The following is a 24,049-nucleotide window of genomic DNA, read 5'->3' as shown; positions in this document are numbered from 1 at the left end:
CTGCTAATTTAATTAAATCTCTGCTGTTGAGAAGCCATTAAAGGTGACCAAGCATGCAGGATACCTGCTGTGCTGCAGCAGATCGTTAGGGGGAAGGGGAGGGAGCTTGGGGGCGAGGCATGAGTCCCTGTGCTCTGCCAGGGCAACACCTGTGTTTATGGGGCTGTGCCTCTGCAGGAGTTACAGGATACTGAATGCATTGCACAGGGGAGCCCAGTCCTCTCCTGATCCTAGGGCACTGCTCTGAAAATGCACATTGGGTGATTTTAGCTTTAAATACATCTCCTTACAGCTTCTTTGTTTAACATAAGATCATTAAGTGTCTCCCTATATCCTAAGGGCTTTGTAAGCTTCCCATCCAAAGGAAAAACATCTGGAAAGTGTCAGAAATGTAGACATATTATGCCCTTTGCTTTGGGGATCCTCTCTGTGCAAAGGTAGGGAAAAGAGCAGGCAGGGAAGGGGAAGTATCAGACATAGCTGCTGAAAGCCCTTTTCCTCTTCCCCTGCCCAGGTATCTCAATTGCCTGAAGCTTCAAGACATTGTTATCAAAGCTCAGAAAGTGCTGGGCTCCCCAAAACAGCCTCAGCAGCCTCACACATGTGATTCCTTGCAGAATGACACCTTCACCTTGCACACAGCATCTACAGCTCCTTGTAATCCACACCCATGAGCTTTGACTTTGCCTTTCAGAAGGAATTTAGAATGACAAGGCACAGCACTAGAGGTTTGGGTTCAGGGAAACTTCCCTTCAAACTCCTGTGAGAGACCAAGGGCTGTCAGGTCCCATCCTGTGCCTCATGCTCCAGTGAGGGCTCTGCCCCTTGGGCCATGGCCAGGGGATGCTGCTGCTCTGGGTCTGATGCTCTGAGAGTGCTTTGGTCCCCACATTTCAGCAGAGCACAGAGCAACCTGTCCAACAGTGCTTCCTGAGAGAGGGAACACTGCTGCACTGTCTTCCCAGGAGGACACTCACAACTGCCTGTCTCTTTATTTCCCCTTGGAAAATTGATTCTCTGGGCAACAAAATCTCATTCAAATGAACAGTTAGTAGGGAATGAGAAGGGGTTTGTGCTGCTTTGAGACAACATTAACCAGAGAAAGACTGAAATTATCACATGCTGTCTGATAAAAAATACTGTTCTCCAGAGCCTAACATGGAGCTGATGGATGGCACTTTCTCCCCTCACAGCCTACACTGGCTGCTTCATTACTTCTCAGGAGAAGCCGACAAGAGCTGAGCCGTGGCTCCTGCTGAGCAGAATGCTGCAGCCTTTCCATGGTCTGTGCTCACTGCTGAAGCCAACAGAATTTACCCATCTATAGCAGCCTGCCATCTTCCTGGGAGTAGCTGTGCTCTCATTTAGCTGCAGAGGAGAGCAGCACTGCCACACGTTTGCAGGCGAGGCTGGGCCATCCGAGGGGGTTGATTTTCCATCGCTGCCAGCTGTGTGCTGCCCTGCCCTACGGGATGCTCTGAGGCTGCATGTGCTCAGCAGTGTCCCTCCCTGCTTGGGAAGAGGTGGGAAAGCCCACGGAATGCTGCAAGCTCAGGTGGTGCCACAGTGGGCCTGACAAGCCCCTCTAGCCCCAGCAAGGCTGCAGGGTGCCAGAGCCTGTTTCCGTGGGCACAAACACAGTGACCCACGTGTGGACTGTGGGAAAAGGACCCAGGTCATGCCCCTGCTCATCAGAAAGGGCTGTGGCAGTGCTGATGGCAGGGCAATGCCCCCTCTTTGCACCACTGCTGGATTTGGCCAAGTGTCCTCAGGAAGTGGAGAGAGATCCAAAATGCAAATGTAAATAGATGCTTTAAAAAGTACTGCAATATATACAAGCTCCAGCAGGAATGTGGGGAGCAGCTGCTGTTTTTCTCTTTGGCCCTCTGCTGAACGTACACATGCACATTTTGTTGCTTGTAAATGTTTAGAGAAAACAGTTACAATCAGACTGCTTGAGGACCACTTTATATCAGCTGGGCACTTGTGTGAGAACTTGTGTGAGCAGCACATGTACAGCCCAGACTATCAAAGTCTCTATCCAAAAGCTAGGCAAAGCTCCTTTGCTCTTACTTTCTGGTTTTTCAGCACAGGTTACAAAGGGCAAACACAAAGCAAGCTGTTGAAATGACTGCTCTTCCTTCTAATAAGAACATGCTTAAGCTACTTAGGAATTCAGTGATCACCTCACAGAGCTGGGCCAGCATCAGGGGAAAAGTGCTGGCCCCACTGGCAGCAGCCTTAGCCCTTACACTGATCCATGGTAGTTTTTCTCTTACTAGCTTTATCTCAGTTGTTGGAAGAAGCAGAGATGGGCTGAAAGCGAAATCTCTGGGTCCAAGTTGCCTTGGATGCTGCTGTAAAAAACCTCTTCTTCCCTTCTGACCTTCTCACCCGTTTCAGAATTACCAGCCAGCTGGTGATAACACAGCAGTTTAAGCCAGTGAGATAGGGAGGAGTGAAAGGACATCGATGGGCCGATCTCCATGCAGGCAATGTAGAAAGGCAAGCACATCTTTAGCCCTGTCTTAGACTCCTTTCTCCCCCATTGACTTGTGTGCCTAACATGCCTGGAGCTAGATGAGATCATCCCATCCAAGTTGAGAGGGAGCTGAAGATGGGAATTTGGGAGGAAAATAAAGGGAAAGAGAAGAGGGGGAAAGAGGGGGGTGGGGGGAATGAAACCTACCAGGAGCTGTCACAGAGCTTGGCTGCAAACCTGTGCAGCTCCCCTGTGCAGCTCATGGAATCATTATGGTTGGAAAAGACCTGTAAAATCATCGAGTCCCACCACCAACCTCACACTGCCAGGCCCAGCACTAAACTAAACCCTCTGTGCTCAACCCAGAGCAGCAAAAGGCACGGCCAAAGCTCTCTGCAAAGCGCTTCGCTCACGTCTCACCCAGCCCGGGCTGGAGCTCTCCTGCAGCTGGGACAGAGTCAGGCAAAGCACAAAACAAACCCATCCTAATTGCAAGTGGCATGGGGTGCCGCGGGTGGTCCGCGGGACATTGTGTGGAGCCCACTGCGCGGCGGGCAGCGGCGCGAGGCCCGGCACGGCCTGCTCACGGCCTCGGCCTGCTGCTGGGCAACGAGGGCTGAGCACAGGCAGGGACAGCAATCAGGCTGCAACAGCCATCATTAAAGGTGCACAACTGGCTCCCAGACAACAAAACCCCTGTCTCTCCCACCAGCCCTCCCGGGACAGTTTTGGTGCCGGGCCAGGGCACTGCGATTGATGTTTTGATGGACGCTGATTCAAAACAAGCCCTCGGCCAGTAATGAGGCTTGTTCAAACTGCCTGGGACCCCATTTGTTCTCCTCTCAATTAATGCTTTCAGAGGAAGAATGCAAATTGTCTCCCAAAGTGGGGGACTGGGAGGGGGCAGAGTGGAGACTGTTGAGAGAGGGTGACTGGTTCATCAGAGGGAAGGAAGAACATCCAGCTCTTTGCATCCAGACCAGCTTTGCCTCTTGAACAGTAAAACAGCTTAAAGTCGACAAGTGAGTTAATAATTAACAACCTTTAACTGTGTGTCGTTAATGAGGAAGGTCATGGCAACTTTTAACCCCTCCACGCTACGTGACAGTGGTGTCCACCAGGCACTAACCGCCCACCGAGTGCTGCTGCCCGCATTGCAGCTCTCTCCCAGCCTCTGCAGAGCCAAACTGGGAGGCAGAAATTGCCTCCATGGGGACAATTAGGTGACATCTCGTGGCACTGTGATGCCCTGGATGTATCAGCAGAGAGGCTGACCAGTTCTCATACAGAAGTGGGTCATGGGAGAAATTTTTCTGTGCTTACAGAGGGTCTGAAATATGCCCAAGTTGGGTTTCTCTTGCTGGTGTTGAGTCTAGAGCAAACTGACAGACATTTGAGCACTCCTCCCTGAGGACTGCACTGCTGGGTGCCCACAGGCCACCTCCTCCCACCCGTGTCACCGAGTGCCTGCCGTCCCCTCGGTGCCACAGCCAGGCACAGCACACGGCCGCTTCTCACTCCTTCCCTTTCCCAGGGAGGGGGGAAATGTCTCCCTGTTGTTTGCCCATGTGGTAGGGCAGACTGCACTGTGTGCTGGCCAAACTTCCCTGTCATATGAGAAGACACCTAGAATTGGGTTTTTCCCTGTTTTATCAGTGGCTTTGCTCTGCTAAAACACGTCCCCTTTCTCCCAGTCCCTTTCCTTCACCCCCAGGCTGAGCCAAGAGACCCTGAGACCTCTGTGGGGCCTTGGGCAGGAGACTAGAAGCTCTGGCACATACAGAAACACTTCTGAGCTCTTAAGTTTTTTTAAAAGGGCATTTTGGGTCCAGCAGAGTAGAGGGCCCTCAACTATTGATTTGCCCTGGGCTGAGTGTGAAGGGCACAAGGCAGGCAAGTGTGCTGCAGGGTGCGCGGCTGGGATGGCAGGATGAAGGCGCACGCTGTCTGGAGCCAAGCAGGGTTCAGTCCAGCAAATGGGGCCCAGAAAAGGGAGTGGCATTGAAAGGAAAGAATGAGGAGCACTGTTTTGCTTTTGGGGCAAAAGACAAAGGAGTATAAATGAATCTCAGTCTGTTCAGCCCTCAAAGCCGATCCTCTTTGATGGGAAAATAAACACTTCTGGATTTTTAAAGTTTGCACTGGGTTCCTTGTTTGCTCAGTTCTCTCCTTCAGAAATGTTCTCTGCACTCTATGTGGGATGGTCATTTGCTAACTGGGCAAATGCTTTCTGGCATTATTTTCCCACAAAACCCAGAAATTCAGTTCTCCTGGATAATTTAACTTCTTATAAAATATTGAAAATTAAGACCTAATGGAAAAAAAACCCTAAAATAAATCTTTCATGGCTCTGAAAAGCTCCTGAACTGCAGCCTGAGCAGCTGTTGGATACTGCTGCTTCTCTTCTTTGTTAAAAAAAGAAAGTTTACCCCTTGGAAAAACTTGTAACTGATTTATTTATACCCACAGTGGCCAGGGGCAGCAGACTGTGACGAGGGGAGGGATGGGCATTGGGCAGATTTTAGGAGAAAAGCAGAAAGAACAAAGTTTATGCTCTTCAAAATCCCAAATGCTCATCTGTCTGCACTGGTGCTTGTGCTACACAGGCTGCCTTTAAAAATGCAGATCCCATGAAAGCCCAGCCCTTGTTGATAAGATGCTTGAAGGGGCTCAGGCTCAAGCTGAGTGCCTGCCATGGGCCAGAAGAGCTGCTGCTTGCATGAGGTGGGCACTGCTGAAAACCAGTGAGTTACCTGCTGGGGACAGGGAACAAAGGTCCCAGACATTGCCTTGGGATCCTCAGGGAAGTGCTGATGTCTGGGTGGTGTGAAACCATCCATGTGCAGTTGTACATGAAGATTTAGAATCACAGAATGCTGGGGGTTGGAAGGGACCTTTAGAGATCATCTGGTCCAACCCCCCTGCAGAAGCAGGATCACCTAGATCAGGTCACACAGGAACGTGTCCAGGCGGGTTTGGAAACCTCCCGAGAAGGAGCCTCCACACCCTCCCTGGGCAGCCTGGGCCAGGGCTCCCTCACTCAAACACTGAGAGAGTTTTACCTTATGTTTCAATGGAACTTTTTGTGTTCCAGCTTCATCCCATCACCCCTTGTCCTGTCACTGGACACAACAGAAAAAAAGTGCTGCCCCAATCTCCTGACATCCACCACTGAGATATTTGTACATATTGATGAGATTTAGGTATGTTTTCTTGCTTGAACTTGTTAGTGCTACTCTTGGCTTTCCACCAGATTTTTTTAAGATGCAGGAAGGACAACTATGGTGAAAAGTCTCCTTCCTGCACCACTTGATTGATACCAGACCTGCCTCTCCTTGGACCCTGTTACAGCCTGGGCAAGGGAGAGGGTCCAGGAGGTTACAGCATCACAGAGAGGTCAAGGAAAGTTTAAGAAGTACTATAATTAGAATTAGCCCGTTTTTCTTTCTATCTAATCAATGCAGTTCTCCATGTGGATGCATACAAACTCATTTCCTAGGAGGGAGGCTGTAACTGTGTGGGGAACGTGGGTTTGATGGATGACGCTGCACAAGGGCGTGCTCTCCACTGGCCTCTAACGACATGCTCACAGTATGGCAGCTGACTGATAGATGGCAGCCAGCAGCCCCCAGGAGAGGGAAACTGAAGGATATCCCAGTTATCTGCAGGCAGAGTCAGTAGACAGGATACACAGGAGGGTTTTACATTATTATTGGTTGGTTCTAAAGGGGAAAACCGTTTGGCTCATTATCCTTCAATTATCCAAGTGGCGGAATTGGGTAAAATTGAGGAAAGTGAAAACATGGAGCTTATGCTGCAGTCCATTAGGACACCTCAGATTCCCTAAAGCAGTAGCTTTAGGGTGGCAGGAATGCTTTTTAAATTTATCCTGTCATCTGTGAACAGAGAATTGTGCTGTCACTAAAAGCACTTCTCAAAATCCAGACATCTTCTCCCCTTTTTGCTCGTGTTTAGCAAGAAGCTCTCCTCGTCTCCCACCCCTGAGCTGCTGGTTCCTGGTTTAGTTGGATCTGGGGTTTGAAAGGACTGCTTGACTGCCTGCTCCACTAGTGATCATACCTCACCTGCCCAGAAACATGAAACACTGACAACCAAGCAAGGAACAAGGGGGGAAAAAAATGTTTCACTGTGGTTTAGAAAATGTTCAATGAGAAACAACATTATGAGAAAGGGAAAAATGTTTTCACTAAAAATAACTTGGTATTATGAAAATGCCCCAGATGGAGACTAGGGATGCTCTACAGTCAGGAAGGGGGCTTTGACATTAGGCATGTAGCTCTTTCCATGGCTCCATATTTTTTCTTTCCTTTCAAAACTGGCCAAGGGCAGCTCTGGGATTGTCCCTTCCCTGCTGATTTGGGCAAGTAGGAGCTGGGCAGCTGCAGAGCCGTGTCCCTCACTGCTGGTGGCACTTTGCTGCTGCCTAGATCAGAGCCAAGCTCAGCATTCCCACAGCTCCTCACTGCTGCTCACCTGGGAAATGACACTTTTGATAAACTTTATAATGAGGTTCCATAAGAAGTTTTACAGAAGAAGGGAAGAGTTTCAGCCACTCACCTCACAACTCCTCTGCCGGGCTGCAGAAATCCCAGTAATGTTGCTGGGTTTTGCTTCCTGCAGTGCAGAGGTGCCAGACAGTCACAGACCTCCTACAGCCTCACTTTGCTGTCACAGAGTCCCCTCTTCAGCATCTCCTTGTGGCTGCTCCTTCCCACACTTCACATCACTCTGCTCACCTCCAGCCTCTAACTTCTCACTGACTCTTTTTGACAATCCTGGATTCAAAGTGGGACATGGTGTTTCAGGCAAGACCTCAAAGGTGGTGTTAAGAAAGCTAGGAAATTATCTTCATCCCTCCCTGAGTGAGCCTTGACTGAGCACTGGCATTATGTTGCAATCTGAGTCCATGATTAGCTCACGATCCACTTTTACACCTTCCCTGTCTCTGGTCAATTAACTTGGATGCACTGTTTGTGCATTTGTATTCTTCCTAAACGTGCTTGTTTTACGGTTTGTACTGAAGGTTACATGGCTAGATTCCTGATAAGGGGTTTTCAACCAAGTGTATATCCAAATTACATCTTTCAGACAGTGATTTCCTCCAGACAGCACTGTCTTCAGTTATGAGAGCATCAATCCAAACACTGTCAAAAGCCTCCCTACTCAAAAGCCATCACAAGTATTTCTTGGCTGTTATTCCAAAGGAAGAAATGAAATTAATTTGACATGTCAGCATACATTTAGGTAAAGCTGCAGAGTATTTTTAGCGTGGGAGAGTTGTTGGGTTGTTTTGGATGTTTTCAGCACAGAGCCACCACTCCTTAAGCACATCTCCTCCACAAGGCTCCAAACGTTGGGATAACTCCCCAGACTGTTGATACACCAATGGATTTGTCTAAAGAAGATAAGATCTAAACATGTCTTGAATAAAGAGATAAGCTCTTGGTAAAACTCAGCTGGCTTCAGAGTCTGTCAGACTGGAACAGCAGAAAGTTTTCAACAGGCCTCATCGGCTGCTCTCCCTCCACAGCATACCTTGTTCCTTTCCATCTACCCCCAAGATACACACAGTGGATACTGATCTCAGCTCAAAGCTAACAGAGTTTAACTTGTTTTCTGTACGAGACTGAAGCTCATCAATCCCCTTTCTGTTTCTCAGGCACTCACTTTTCTAAGTGGCTTCAGTAACAGAGTTAAGTTATGGACATAGTGTTACTATATCAGTTATTACCTCAAAGTGGATATTGCTGATGTTTGGCCTTATTTCCCTTTCTTTCCTCTATCTGAAATGACATATCCTTCTGATTTCTGTTCATTACATCTTACATCATTACTCTCAACTTGCACAGGCATTTGTGAGGGTGGGTTTTTTCACGTGCAGTCTGAATGAAATTCAGTTTGAAGTCAGTCGTTTTATGTCTTTGGAACAGAAGATTTCTGTCCTGGAACTGAAAGATTTCTGAAAGCCAGACTTGTCCCTTATTAGCTGTAAAACTGATGGATCAAACAAAATGACACCAAAAATAAAAACCCCATTCTTCACAACTCTGATAGGTGGTTGGGGATTGAAAACTTCAAAGTGTTGTCTTTCAAGAACTACTTCCAGTTAATAAGTTTGTCTTTTGCTGAAGGCAGCCGAGGTGCAAACGGCCTGAGAAATTTCCCTCTGAGAATAAAGGTTGTTTCTTTGCAAAGATACCATGTAGTGTCCATGGGATTTTGTTTCTATCAATAGTAAATCATCTGTTTCAATCTCAACAAGTATTTTTACAAAGTAAATTCTTAAAAAAATACCATGGACCAGCTCCAAAAGTTGTGAAAGGACCCTTGGTTTGCCTTCTGCCAGCAAAGCACCGTAAAAATATATACAGAGTTGAGACAAAGTTGACAATTTTTTCCTAACAAGTAAAGCAAACACACTGCACTCAACCCAGCTATAAGAAACACACAAGTTTCATAAAGGTTTTGGATCTGATCCACAGCTGGTAAATTAAAGTATTTTAAACCTACTTCTTCCCATAAGAAGGTGCAGACCTTTAAATTCTATTTTTACACGCTTAAGTTAGGATGATAATAGTTTCACAGCCTTTTCCCATGAAGGGGAACTGACAGCAAGTCCCCCCCAAATACCTGTTGAAAGCTGCAAGCTCTGCATTTGGGTGCAAAAGACTGATAGAAGCATTCAACCTTCTTTTCAAAAGAAGTGGGGAAAGCTTCTTGCAAATCTTTCAAACAATGTCAGTCTGTCAATTTTCAGACTCTTTAATTTTTTCCAGCTGTAAATCAATCATCTTATTAACTCTTCCCTAATGTCTCCCACCAAGTTATCTGGGACTGGCAGCTTGACAAGCCATTTTTGCAGAGCCGTGAGAATAAAGTTTCTCTTGTGTATTGCAGTGATGTCATGAGCACTCACTCCTGGCTTCCACTGATCCTCTCTCACAAAAGCCTCCTTCTTTGCTTGGAGCAATTATTCAGCTATTAAAGCACATTACGTTAGGTTTCTTATTTTAAGAGTGATATCACTCCTTGCTTTAATGTCCAGCCGATGGAGCAATTTGCACTAACTTCCCCTGACACTGTGCTGCTGCTCGAGTCCCCAGGTTATGTTCCTGCTTGCATAAAGCTGCTATTGATGGGATCTACATGTGGAGAAGACAGAGGAGCTGTGACTGATTGAAACTCATAGGTACACAGCATTATGTACTCGCTCCTCTGAAACTTTACCAGAGCCACCTTTGAGTCCTGCTTGACAAATATTTAAAGCTTTCCTCTAGGCCTCTTCACCTTGGCTTCTCAAGAGGATGAAGCTCGAGAGCTTTCATGTGTGTGGGCACATGCATGTGTGTGAATGTCTGCTCCCTGCTCCTGGCCCATCACCTATGCCAGATCGGACCAAGACATTGCCACTCCAGGTATGTAGTTCCTATCAGTCCTGCAAAACCAGGTAGCCAGGTTGGAGGAGAAAACATGTAAAGAGGAGCTCATCTCTCCTAGCAGAGAGCTGCCATGAAAGAGACACTCTGCAGAAAGTTTCACCTGGAGCCTGCACCTCCTTATGAACCAAAGCATGAATACCTAATGCTCTGGTGATCTGCCCATCATCAGAGAAATCACAGTCAAGAATCCTCCTTCCAGAGGGAACCAGACGAAGGAGAACCTTGGGCTTATGGGGACACGGGAGCACATCCCATGAGGGCCTGATAGAGTCCATCCATCTCTACAGAGCCATGGAAAACCAGATGGCCTGAGACTCCATCCTCTGAGGATGGGCTGCTGATGTTCCTCCACCTTTGTCACAATGTGCTTCTTCTTCCCCTGCAAATTCAATGTCTTCCTCCCATTTGACATTTTAATCACTGGCTTTCAACCTTCCATCTAAAACCCTCTTCCTTTCTCCTCTTTGCTACAGCAGGATGGGGGTGTCTGCAGCCACTGGAGCCCAGGCTGTGTGCCAAGGGGCTGCATGGGCAAGACATACAAGGCTCAGGCTGGGCAGGTTCATGTCTGCAACTCAAAACAGCTTCCTTTCTCTCAGTTCAAAACCAGAATGACTGTAGCCTCTGACTTTCACCCAGGAAGTGCTGATTTTGGCTAACACTTGGTTTCTATTTCTGTCACCAACTTGGAAGTGGCACAGGGAAAGGGCTGATGTAAGAGTTCACTGCTTATCTCAGCCCACGAGTCCACTCCTCATCCCTTGAGGGCGTTATAGCAAAATGACAGGTTAGGGCAACTCAGAACTGCTCTAGAGCATCGCAGTGGGACTGACACCACAGAGGCAGCCTCAGGGGCTGCCTGTCACTGAGCCACCTCTAAGCCTCTGCCCATCCATGTACATCTAGCTCCTGGCCAGAAGATGCTGCCAGCAGCTGTGTCCTGATGGGCAGCACCCAGCTCCTGCCTGCCCACAGAGCCTGCCTGGCACCTACAGCCCTTTTTTTGGCAGGGAAAGGGAGGTCTGACCACTTTGCCCTGCTCACGGTGTTCCCTTGGAGGGCCTGAAGGTGTTCAGCTCCAGCTCTGGTTTCCATGCAGGTGGTCCAATGCTCAGGAGGCTCAGGTGTATGTATAAAACCTGCTATTTATAGGTCTGCTTAATTTCCCAGTCCCACTGTGTATTAACCACAACCCAAGCAAAATGTGCAGCAATGTGTTTTACCGCTACGCCTTGCACGCAAGGTGTGGAGCTCAGAAGGACTGAAGGACTTTCCACTGACAAATGCCCAGCTGGTGCAGCAAGCAGTGCTTTGGGTTTAAAGAGCCAGCGAGGGCTTAAAACCTGTTTTCATGATCTGAAGTAAATGTCACATGAATATAGACATGCTGGTGGTTTCATTCTGAATTTACCGTGGTGTAAGCAGGGAACAAGTGCCTGCCACAATGCAACTCCTCAGTCTCTCTCAAAAGCCTGAGCTTGTGATCAGCCTCAAGTCATCATTACTATCTTGACTACTCTTAATTAAGAGTTAGCAGGGTGTTACCACTATTAACATCGCTGTTCAAAGTGCAATTTATGATGTATGTGAGTATGCCAAACAGTGTTTGTAGACTACGCTGAACTTTTATGTCCCAACAGGCTGAAAATGGCAGAAGCCAAAGAGAAACAAGCACCTCTCAAAAAGTGAGTCATCCAGACCTCAGACATTTGGAGTGAATCACTCTCTGGAGATTCCTTTTCTCTTTGCTACCGATTGAGGGAAATGCAATGGCCAACTGGCTCCATTAGCCTCTGCTAGGCTGCACAGGCCACTTTGGGTCCCAATAATACAGAGTCAGGTTTACACAACCATTTTTTCCCCTCTACACTATCTTGGCACACAGCAGGACAGTGCAGAGAGAGCCCAAAAATTCAAGACTTGCCTCAGGTACGCCACTGAGAAGAAAATACATTAGGTGTTATTAAATATTTGGACAATATAGTGGTGCATGGTGAGAAAACCAGCTCAGACTTCACAGGAAATAGAGCAGAAGCAGCAGAATGGATGATGAAACCTGGGAAGGATTTAAGTTGTGGTTACATGTAAAAGAAGCTCAGAGAGGAAATCACAAAAAGGGAAAAGGTGTCATAGGAGAAAGTGGCAAAGAAAAGCTTGACAAGCTGCAAGAACATGGGCTGGAAGGAGACTCATGGGACAAGATGTTATGAAACAGGTCTGGGATAACAGGATTACAAAGCATAACCTGGATGTTGGAGCAACCACATGACAAGGGAAATTTGAGCACATAGCTTTGGTCTGTCTTAGCTCCCAACAACACCACACAATGCTCTTAAGTCTGAGGACTGATGTTACTCATTCCTTCTGGGGCAGGACACGAGGCAGCCATTTAGCAGCACATGACAATGGTGCAGAAAGGTTCTAATCAGGCTGTGAAGTGGAATAACACACTAAGGTATAATTACCTGAAGAGCATGGGCTCATGGCGTGCAACTGCTGCCGTGTGTAGGCTGCCCTGATGGGAACGTTAATGACCACACACGGTCAGGAATTGGCAGCCAATCTCCAGAAAGGAAAGTAACTCAGATGAAGTGATGTGTCAGCCTTAGGGACTTGGCCTTTTGCAAAAACAAATGCAAATGACTTTGGGCTGTGGAGTCTTCTCTGATGTTTCCATTTGCATCAGCATTATCTGTTGGAGAATCACTTGTGTGACATCTCTGGGACTCTGGTTCTGTCACCACTGGGATAAACACACCCTTTGCAACACACACCTTTTTACTAATTGTGTGACTCACTTAATGAAGGCCCTGCAAATTCACACAAATTTTCATTTTAGAAGAGTCCCATCAAGGAAGAGAAACCTCCTGCCAGACTGGTTCTAATGCTTCTTGGCTCTGGGCAACAGTCAGCCCTGCCAGCTCCTGTCAGCTCAAAGCAAAAGCAAAAGAAGAGGGGGAGAAAAACTGGCAACTAAAGAGGCTTTAGTGGCAAAAGTGTGCTTCAGATGAACTTCTATGGGGTCCCTCTGGACAGCACTTGTTAAAATCTGATAATCACTTACCAAAAAAATCCTATCAAACTGGCAAAAGGGAAAAGTTGAATAAGGAAAAACTTGCATGAGATGGGTTATGTATCATCATCATCATCAAGGTTTAATGGAGTTCAGACACACATCATGGTGAGAGAAGATGTTCTCTGCTTTCACTTTGGTGCATGGTAGTCTGGAGTGAAATAACAGTGGCCTCAGTGATCCACCCTGGACAGAACCTCTGTGACTGTCACTGGAGGTGGCCACTGGCTGTTCAAGAGAGCAGCCTGGCAGCTCAGGGCTGCTTCACACTGTTTGCTCCTATGTGCAAACCTCTGCAGGGAGCTGAAGCTTTTTAACCCCCAAAGCAGCTGGTTATCATGCCTAGCACCCACTGAGGCCACGCAGCCCTGCAAGGGGGTCCAGCCAAAAACAGCCAAGAGGCTGTTACGAGGCTGGATGGAGCTGAGTTCCAAACCACTCCTTGTGCAATGGCAAAACAACACAACTGCAGCTGCTCCTCACTGAGCCCTAAGGACCCCATTTGAAACTTCTGGGGTTTGAGGGGTTTGCTGGGTTTATGGCACGTGACGACCTGAGTGATCTTTCCCTCTCTGTGTACCCCTCTTGTGCCAAGGACACCATGGATCAGTTCAGGTCCTGAGAACTGGCAGCCACTCAGCCACTCAGTGAATTCTTCCATCAGCAGCTATCTTCTGCATTGTGTAACTCTGCTGACAGACTCCAGCTCATGAGAAATATGAACACACATGTTTATAACCTGGTTGGATTGGAAGCAAATTAATGCTAAAACAGTCCCATGAAAAAGAAATCCTGCTTCTTGAGCTGCTGTGACAGCAGCAGCAGCAGAGCCAATCTCCCAGAACGGGGCATAAGCAGCTACTCCTATTTGCAGTTTATACTTCAAAACTGGTTGCAGTTGATGGACACTGAAAGCCAAACAAAATAAATCTCTTGCAAAGGGAATACCTGATTCAGACACATTGGTGAACCCTTCTGCTGAGTCAGCCTGCAAGTGAGATGTCCCAGCCATGGAATGCCCTGGGGATCTGGCCTGAGAGATGACCAGCAAGAGAACTTTTTGCTCCTCATCAGCTACCCATCAAAACAGTAAAGGCCAAAAGAAGAGCTGCACAGACACTGCACAGATGATCAAGGGACTGGAGCATCTTCCTTCTGAGGAAAGGCTGTGGGACCTGGGGCTGTTCAGTCTGGAGAAGAGGAGACTGAGGGGGGAGCTCATTAATAGTTACAAACATCTCAAAGGTGGGTGTCAGGAGATTGGGGCAGCACTTCTTTCTATTGTATCTAGCAACAGGACAAGGGGTGATGGGATGAAGCTGGAACACAAACAGTTCCATTTAAACATAAGGAAAAACTGTTTGAGAGAGGGAGCCCTGGCCCAGGCTGCCCAGGGAGGGTGTGGAGGCTCCTTCCTTGGCGGATTTCAAGACCCACCTGGACACGTTCCTGTGTGACCTGATCTAGGTGGGAGCTGCTTCTGCAGGGGGGTTGGACTGTCCCTTTCAACCCGAACCATTCTGTGATTCTGTGACCCAGACAGTCAGCTGAGGGGCACATGGCAGAGTATCTACGGTACATGGAGGTCTCACACACTAGATTAGCGTTGACACATGTCTTTCCTATCACTGGTAGAGGCCTCTCTGTTGCACACTTTCTGACCTGGCAGTGCCAGCAAGTTCTACAGCAGAAAGTTCAATATTTCTGAAACATCACAGTTCATGCACACATCAACTTCACAATGTTGTGAGATTTTTGCAGCACACACATATGGCACATACATTGCAAAGAGCAGAGCTGTTCTGTGTAGGCATAGCAGGAATTTCCCCTTGATCTTTTGAGCTCCACTTCTGGAGATCAGGAAGTCAAGTACATCACAGCTCACATTAGTGGTCAATCATCTCCAGAATTGGTAGTTCACTGGCCAAGTTGTTAAAGGGAACAAGTCTGTGTGTTAAGCAGGTTGATGACTAGAGGGCATAAGGTTTTTCACTGCGACCTGATCACCTTTTGCTTGCTGTCATCTCCAGCAGTTCTGCAAGTACAGACGTCAGACCCCAAAGGCTTTTCAGCTTGGTCTAACATACAGGACTACATCAAGCAGAGAGGTTCATAAGGCAAATGATTGTCACTGGATGCCATACAAGGCAATTTTTTCCATCAGGTAAAAAGAAATAAAACCATGCATTTAACTCAAATAGTTACCCTTGAAGTCAGGAGCAATCCAGGTAGTAATTTACAGGGTGCATGAAGGTTTCTGCACAAACAATGTTTTCAGAGTATTGTTTTTCTTGGAGAAGAAATGCTCATAAATCTATGGCCTGTGCTGCTGCAAAAATTATCTAAGCTACTTTCAGGTCCAAACTAATTAATCAGCACTTGTTGCCATGTTAATTAGCCAAAAGTGACCTCAGATGTATTTGGCCTTTTACAGCTATTTAGCCCTAATGGGAGAGTATGCACCTGAGGCAAAACCTAGGAATAAATAGATGTGGAGCCTGCTTCCAGCTGCGTAAATACAGCCCAGACTTCCCAGTTCCTGCACTTGTGAAATAAACTGTGGCCCAGCTTTGCCTCCCTTTGCTTTCTGGCCTTGTGGAACATCTATGAGTCTCCAGGCTTTAAATTGAGCCTTTGCAGCAACATGTTATTTATGCAGCAGTGGCCTTGGAAAACTTTACAGCTATATCTTGGCCACTCTTGAGATGATTGCTGCAGTATTTCCTGATGGGAAGGCCTGTTCTGTTAGCAATAAACCACGTGCCAGGCATGCACAACTGCAGCAAAGCAACCTTGGCAGAGGGAACATGGAGGGCTGCACACTGAGCTCATGTGCTTGATGCCAGTTACCTTCACAAGTGAGGTCCCTCCTGCACAAAACCATTTTTCTCCAGCCTCACTCTCCTTGCATTGCAACTAAGACTCAGGATTCACCCCTTAATTGACAGCTTGTTCTCAATACTAGAGTAGCAAGGCCAACTTTGTTACAAAAAATGACCCAAGAGCCTTCTCAGCTAAGGATTAGTGCTGGTGAATAGAGGAAAGCCAATGCCACATCACCATTTCAGAGATCATTTTCATCTACAGAGCCAATTCCTGCTGGTTTTCCTAAATCAGATGATCATTTCCAGGCTGAAATAAAGGAATCTGTTTTTCCCCTTCAGAAAGCTTCCTCTAGATTAGAACAAGAAGATGCAGCATGTGAGCTAGCTTGAGCTAGATTGTTGGTTAAGACAAAGTATTTGAGAATACACAAAGTTAACTAGGTCACAGAATCTTAAAGGTTGGAAGGGACCTGGAAAGCTCATCCAGTGCAACCCCCCTGCCAGAGCAGCACCACCTAGAGCGGGGCACACAGGGACTCATCCAGCTGGGTTGGAATGTCTCCAGAGAAGGAGCCTCCACAGCCCATCTGGGCAGCCCCTGCCAGTGCTCCCTCACCTCAACAGGGAACAAGTTTGTCCTTCTGTTTCTTTGGAACCTCTTCTGTTCCAGCTTGTACCTGTTGCCCTTTGTCCTGTCATTGGCCATCACTGAGCACAGCCTGGCTCCAGCCTCCTCACACCCACCCTTTATGGATTTGTAAATATGAATGAGGTCAGCCCTCAGTCTCCTCTAAGCTAAAGAGCCCCAGCTCCCTCAGCCTGTCATCAGAAGGGAGATGCTTCTCTCCATCACTTTTGTGGCCCTGTACTGGACTCTCTCCAGCAGTTCCCTGTCCTTCTGGAACTGAGGAGCCCAGAACTGGTCACAGAGAAGAGAACCTCTCTCGACCTACTGCCCACAGCCCTTCTAATACACCCCAGGATGCCATTGGCCTTCTTGGCCACGAGGGCACATTGCTGGCTCCTGCTCATCCTGCTGCCCACCAGCACCCCCAGCTCCCTTTCCCCTACACCACTCTCTAACAGTTCATTCCCCAACCTGTACTGGTACCCAGGGTTGTTCTGTCTCACATGCAACACTCTACACTTGCCCTGTTTGAATGCCATTAGATTTCTCTTTGCCCAAGCCTCTGGCCTCTCCAGGGCTCTTTGGATGGCAGCACAGCCTTCTGGGCTGTCAGCCACTCCCCCCACTTCAGCAGCAGCAGCAAACCTGCTGACAGTGCCTCTGTTCCCTCAGCAGGGTCACTAATGAATAGATTGAACAGTACTGGTCCCAGCACTGAGCCCTGAGGACTCCACTAGATACAGGCCTCCAGCTACACCCTGCCCCACTGATCACCACTCTCTGCCTTCTTCCCTTCTACCAGTTCACAAGCCACCTCACTGCCTGACCATCCAGCCCACACTCTCTCAGTTTTGCTGCCAGGGTGCTGTGGGAGATGCTGCCAAAAGCTTGACTGAAATCCAGAGAAACCTCATCCGCTGCCCTACCACCATCTGCCCACCTGGTTCCATCTGCATCAAAGGCTCTCAGGTTGCTCAAACAGGACTTCCCCTTGCTAAAGCCATGTGGACTGCTCCCAGTGACCCTCTTGTCCTTTAACCGCCTGCAGACAGCACCCAGGCTGAGTCGTTCCATCCCCTTCCCAGGGATGGAGCTGAGGCTGACCGCTCTGGCCTCACCCGGCTCCTCCTTCTGGCCCTTTCTGAAGACTGGACTGACATTTCAATGATATTATTCCTACAGATCTATTGTTCTATATAAGTTAATTTTCTGTAAAGGTCTATTGCTATAGATTCCTTTACTCAGTTCAATGTTCTTAACTTTCTCTGATCAAGAAAAATGATCCTCATTTAACAGATAAAATGATTTGCTCAAGGTCTCCGGTGAGAAACCAAACCCTCCCCATCCACATGAGCTCAGCCTCTCCAGCTGCTGCCTTCATAGGAACCTGGACTTCACTGCAACAAGCATCTGGATCAATCAGCCTAAGCAAATACAAATAGAAAACCTCTTTTGTATCAGACCCCACGATGAGATTCCCAAAAGTTGTGCAACCCTCACTGAATGCCTCCCTCTCTCACAGGGATAAAGCTGGAGGGAGCAGCTCCAGCCACTGCTCCCATCCTGCTCCTGTGTAACTTTGGCAAGTTTCTTGTCCCAAGAAAGTTTCTGGTTTTGAAAGTGTTTTTTACTCTACTGAAATGTTTTTCTTTCTAAAGAAGATGCAATTCCCATTCTGAACTGTTTCAGCAAAACACCAGTTTTCTTATCTTCCCTGAGCCTGTCTGACTCCAACCAACTTGCTTTAAGAACCTTTTGAGCGGAACCATCCCCAGCTGAACCTGCTCCTTGCTGCTCTTCAACAGCCACTCACATTCCCAAAGAAATGTTTGAAAACCCCAAATCTCTCTTGACTCGCTTCCAAGGAACTTTTACCAATCCTAGTTTGTATCATATCACATCATTCAGCAAGACATGGGCTAGAACAAAGATATTAATGGGCATGACCAACTCTTTAAACATCCAAGTGAGGAATAACAGTAAAATGATGTGAAGGTTACAGCTGGGGCAGCAGGAAGCAATAGGTGAGCCTATGACTGCTACTTACAGGCTGCTTCATTTTCCTAAGCTCTTTTGAGCCTGCAAAGAATGAAACATTCAGTGTAGGAAGGGGAATTATTTTCCAAAGTTGAAGTCATGCATCTTAGAGTGGTCTTATCTCTGGAACATGACCTTGTCATGCATAACAGCTCAAAATGAGAACAAATGGTGTTGGTCTCTCTTGGGATCACATCAGAGCATGTTGTGTTCTGAACTGAAGCTAGCTTGAAATCAGTCACTAAGGTGTCTGTAGGAATTCTTTAAAGACTTCCTCAGATGGTGAATTTAAAAGCAACATTACTTGTAACTGCTTCCCTCTCCTAACCAGCTCCAGCTCATTATTTTGGCACCACAAGATGCGAAAGTAAGGCTCCTTGCATCTCACGTGTTCTTTCTAAATAAGCAGAGATGCCCTGCTGCTTTTGGAAAGGAGGACTGTTTTGTTTATAGTTTATTTAAAATGCTAGTTTACCTGCCTCTGAGACCCTCATCCTCTACCATCAGTGGCAGAACTGGGGAACATGGGAAATGGTGCCTTCCCCAACCCATTCATCTGTCCCCTGTGCAGCACTCAGTCCATGTGCACTGCACAAAGCTGCAAGTCACATGCCCAGCCTCAGACATGCAGTTTGGGGCAGGGGCTGTGGGAGAGGAGCACCTGAACAACCCCCACTCCCTTGTCTGCAATCTCCAGAATGTGACCAGAGCATCCCTGGCAGACTTTGAGCATGAGTCAGGCCAGCCAACACCAGTGGAGGATGACTCCTTCCTCTCCTCCCGCTCTTCCCTTGCTCACATGTATTACACTTTGATGCCTTTCACTGCAGGTTAGTAAAGATGCATTATAGATGAGCAGCTGCCAGTGAGTGTTGTTAATGTGGGGTAAGGTTACCCAGGAGCAGCAGGTAGAGCTGAAAGCTAAAACTGATCCCAGCCTTTGTTATTTGACCACTTAATACAGAGTGCCCAAAGGGTCCCACAAAGGTTCCACCTTTTGTTTTGGACTGCCCAGGTGCCTCCCCTGCAGGCTCTGATACCCTTTCATCATCTTCATTGAAGTTTTGTTTTACTGAGAGCTGCCACTGAATCTTTCCAAGTGATGGGTTAAGGCTGAAACTTAAATTCTAGGTCAACAGGGACCTGTTCATTTCACAGCAAGTTGTTGGTTCAATACTGATACAGAGAGAGAAAGCAGAAAGCATAACCTGACAATGATGCTCAAAAGAGGTCACTGGGAGCAAATCTGGTCAGGGCCTGCTGCAAACTGAACATGAGCAATCACTTCAGTCTGAAATAACACTAAATATGGAAAAGACATTTCAAGGTTGTTTCTTTTTAAAGCAACGAGTTGAATTCAGCACCAGAGTAAAAGGGAGCTCTGCCAACCCCCTTTGGAGGGAAGGGTCTGGGGAAGGAAATGCTGCTTTCACCCTGCAGTTGGAAGTGCTTTCCTCTGCCGAGGGGCACAAAGGTGGGGCTAAAATAAAATGAGGAGAAAAAAGTCCTTCCAAGGGGATTATTGTAAAAGGCTGAGGAAGAGTTTATGAACACAGGTCTCCCTGGTCATGATCACAAGATAAAGTGGGAAATGAAACCCAAAAGGGAATGAAAAAGAAGCCAAAGATACAGGTCTATTTCTGACCACCTCACCATTCAGGAGACTGACACGGGATTTTTGAGCACGCTGAGATGGCAATATTTAATAAAGCTGCTTTCATTGTCAGCTCTTCAACGTCAGGTTCACTGAAGCAAGGACCGGAACTGAGCAATTCTCTCTCCCAAACTCATGCCCTAACCACCAGGCCGCAGAATCTGGTGTATGCTTCTGGCTGAGTGCTGCCACAGCCCATGCAAGAGAAATGCTACAGTAGGAGGGACCAAGTGCTCTCCCTCTCTCTCTTGTATGGTGATCAAGAAGCTTCTATAGACTGGTGCTCAAATCCCCAAACATTTGGGCAAGTGAGCATTAATTACTGATTTAATGCTAGGAAAAAAGCTGTTGCAGCAATAGCTTAAAGCTTCAGTTCCCGAGGCATGGAAACAAAAGGCTGCCTTTCAGGTTCCGTGCTTGGGCTTTCACTTTGGGGAGGAAAAAAGGGAAACAGGCAAATAAACAAATTACTGCAGACTAATCACAGGCATAAAACACATCACTTCCTCCCTCCAGATGGAAGCCACTATTTGTACAGTCCCTTTCCAGAGTGTTCCTTTGCTTTGAAAAGCCATCAGAGAACTTAAACATACCAAGACAGAGGCTGTATCTGGTAGTATCCTAAAGATTGACTGCAATCCTCAGAGTCTGGGACAGCAAGAATATGCTGTTCCTAGAGACTGCCAGGCTTCTCCACCTGCATCTCCCCCATGACTTTGGCAACATCTTGTGGAAATGTGACAGTAAGAAGAATGGAGCAACAGGAAGGAGGAAAAGTCCTTTGCAGCTCTAAGTATTTGTAGGTGCATTTTCCAAAGCCCCACATCAATGAATTGTGCATGTCACCCCCATCAATATTATTGAGAACACCCTGTGTGTTGTGTAAAGTCCTGAGAATTGGTTTGAAGTTAAATGGGAATTGGGTGTAAAGTCCATTCACATCAATGGGAATCTTGACTCTACTTTCTGGACCTTGTCCTTAAACCAGTAAGAACTGAGCAGAAATCCAAAGCCCAAGTAGCTTCTCATCCCCTGCTGTCCCCTCAGGTTCTGTGGAGGAAGGGGACCACTGGATGCAGTGGTGGGAAGCAGCCTCCTCAGCATCCATCACCCTGTGTGAGCAATGGAGGTTTGAGGCTTTAATGTGAGCACGACTCAAGGGGGAAGCCCTGCCAACCTGAACAAGGGGTTTGATCCCTTCCCTGTCAGATTTCCTTTGAGATCCTTCCTGCTGATGCCTTGAATAAGAACAACAAAGTTGGGCAGCGTAGGTGCCATCTGAAATGAGCCAGTTCTTTCAATCTGTGGAGAACCAACAGCCCAGACAGTGAGCTCTAAAGGGGTTTTGCCCCTGTGCAGCACACATCATGCTACAACCTCACGTTCCTGTCTCAGAAATACATAAACCATATGTTCCCCCTAAGCTCAAAGGTGCCTTTAATCCATGGCACACACGTACAGGCACACAAAGCAGCTCACTGTTGTTGTGCACTGTCTGGAGGGAGGTGTGCAGGGAGGTGTGTGTGTGCCAAACACATCAGCCCTCTGGGTGACAGTGGCGGTGGTAACACAGGCAGTTAACTGTTTAGTGCACACACATTCAGAGCACTGACAGGCTCATACATGCCCTGGACTCAGTGTTTGCTCCACATCCCTTTGGCACCCCTTGTTGCAGGGACACTGCTCAAGGTTTCACCCCAGTACAGGATGGGCAGCATCCTCCTTATTTAAATATTAAAGCTTGCATCTGCTCTCACTTCTGCTGTTCAGCTCATCACCCAATTGCCCCAGCCAGCCAGTGGAAATGGCCCCAGTTTCATTCCCACAGCCCCAGGCTGATGCTTGGCCCCATTTTGGCTTTCTCAACAAACCTGGGTCCCAGGCAGTGTGTACCAAAAGAGTGCTGGCTCATTCTGCATCTGAGAGCCAGGGTATCACCTGATCTAAGCTTGTGCAGCCCAGAGGAACCCTGTCTTGTGGCAATTACCATCTTTGGGCTATTTTAAGCCAATGAAACTGCTGCTCATCCTATATTATGCAGCAAAGTGAGTATGAATGATGACAGTTGATTATGTCAAGCTGTGCAGCACTGTATATGGCAGAGTGGCCTCAGCTGTGTCTCTTCCTGCCCCCTCTGCAAGATGAAATATTCCATTTTCATCCCTCTTAATTAAAGTGGGTAGCACACTTACAAGGGGAAGCAAGAGGTTATGCTTAGCAAACAATGGTCCACTCAATTAAAAGAAAATGCTCCTAGGAAACCTGGAGCAGGAGAGTCAAATGTTTTCATTTATCCTCTGCTGCCTTTTATCCAGATTTGATTCTCCTTCCACAAGTCACATCTCTTTCTCTTGCTCCTCCTCACTCACACCCACCCACCACAGAGACCAAACCTTGCCCAGAGTATATGCCTTGATGCAGTAAAGCAGTCGCCTGGCTTCCTGAAATGGTCCCAGCAAGGCAGGAGGAGCCTGTAGCAAATAACAAGTCTGACAGGCAGCTGACCAGAGTTTAATGAGGTTTCTGTGCACAAAGAAGGAATTACTGAATATGCAAAGTTCTGTGGTAGTAGCATTCCTACTCAAGAGCCACTTTTGAAGTGAAAGCCATGTACAGATTTCCCTTTTACCTGCAGGTGCTTAAGAAGAACTTTGGGTTATTAGATGAGAAAGACATTTTAACCTGTCAGCTGCTCCTCCCCAGTGTTGCAATGCTCTTGCACAGGCCGGCAGGATTCGCTTTGCAACAGCTTCTTCAGCCACGTATCAGGATCATCTTTCATTTATACAAAGTAATAGGGTTCTAGCCAGGTTGAACAAAACAGGAAAGTTGAACAGGCTCAAAGGACGAGGGGCAAATGAAAATCTTATCAGCTTCCCCAAAAGAACAGGATTTCTAAGATTATTTCCCCCTGCCCCCCAGGCTCACAGTTCGCAGCCACTTGAACTGGCAACACTGCTCTGCTATTCAGTCCCTTTATGTACTTTCTGCACTCACTGAAAGTAGAAAAGCACAAGCTGGTTGGTTTCACATGTCATTTATAGGCACATGTAAGCAGGGTGGAAGTGATGTTTATGTCTACCACTAACCCCTTCCAGAAGGATAAACTTCACCAATCTCCAACCAGCTCCTGCAGAAACTGGTGGCCAAGCCCTGGTGGGACCAGCTCATGCTCACACCACTCAGGTTTCTCCACAGCCTGTCTCCAACACAGGTTCTGTCTCCACCACCCACACAGAAGCTGCTGGAGACCTGGTGGCTCTTCCCTGGGTGCAGTGAGGATGAAGCTCCAGGGCAAAGCAGCTGCCTACACCAAGCTTCTACCTCCATTCCATGCAGCCTCATGGAAGAGGGGAACATGCAAAGCACCAAAACATGGAGGGGATCTTCCATATGCATGAATCAAGGATCTGGCCAAACCAAAACGTGGGCACTCAGCTCTCCCAGGGCCTTTGGGAGCTGTTCCCATGCCTCATGTAATTCATTATGATTATTATCCTGAGCAGGACAACTTCCTTGTTCTTCAAAGCACATTTCCTACGTGTTACATGCTGTGCACAATGAGCACAAACCAGACAACTGAAAACCTGTTAAATCTCCAATTTAAAGTCTGAGAGGAGGCTCTGGGGATGTCCTTTTACACCTGCACCAGAAACAGCCGTATCCCCCGACTCCCTGACCAGAGCACAGAAGGTGCTGCAAGGCTTTGCAGAAACTGTCCTTTGGAGAGGCAGCAGGGCCCACACAGGTTGGTAGCATGCAGCAGCCTTGTCAAAACTCCTCATTCTAGCCCTTGTGGCAACAGCCCCTTTCTTGAACACAAGGTCACTGAGTAAAGATACAAAAAATGCATTAAAAAAAGGGAAGAACACAGCAAGTGAACTTAGACC

The sequence above is a fragment of the Colius striatus genome, chromosome 18 (assembly GCF_028858725.1).
Source record: "Colius striatus isolate bColStr4 chromosome 18, bColStr4.1.hap1, whole genome shotgun sequence".
Classification (NCBI taxonomy): domain Eukaryota; kingdom Metazoa; phylum Chordata; class Aves; order Coliiformes; family Coliidae; genus Colius; species Colius striatus.
This window is presented reverse-complemented; position numbering follows the sequence as displayed.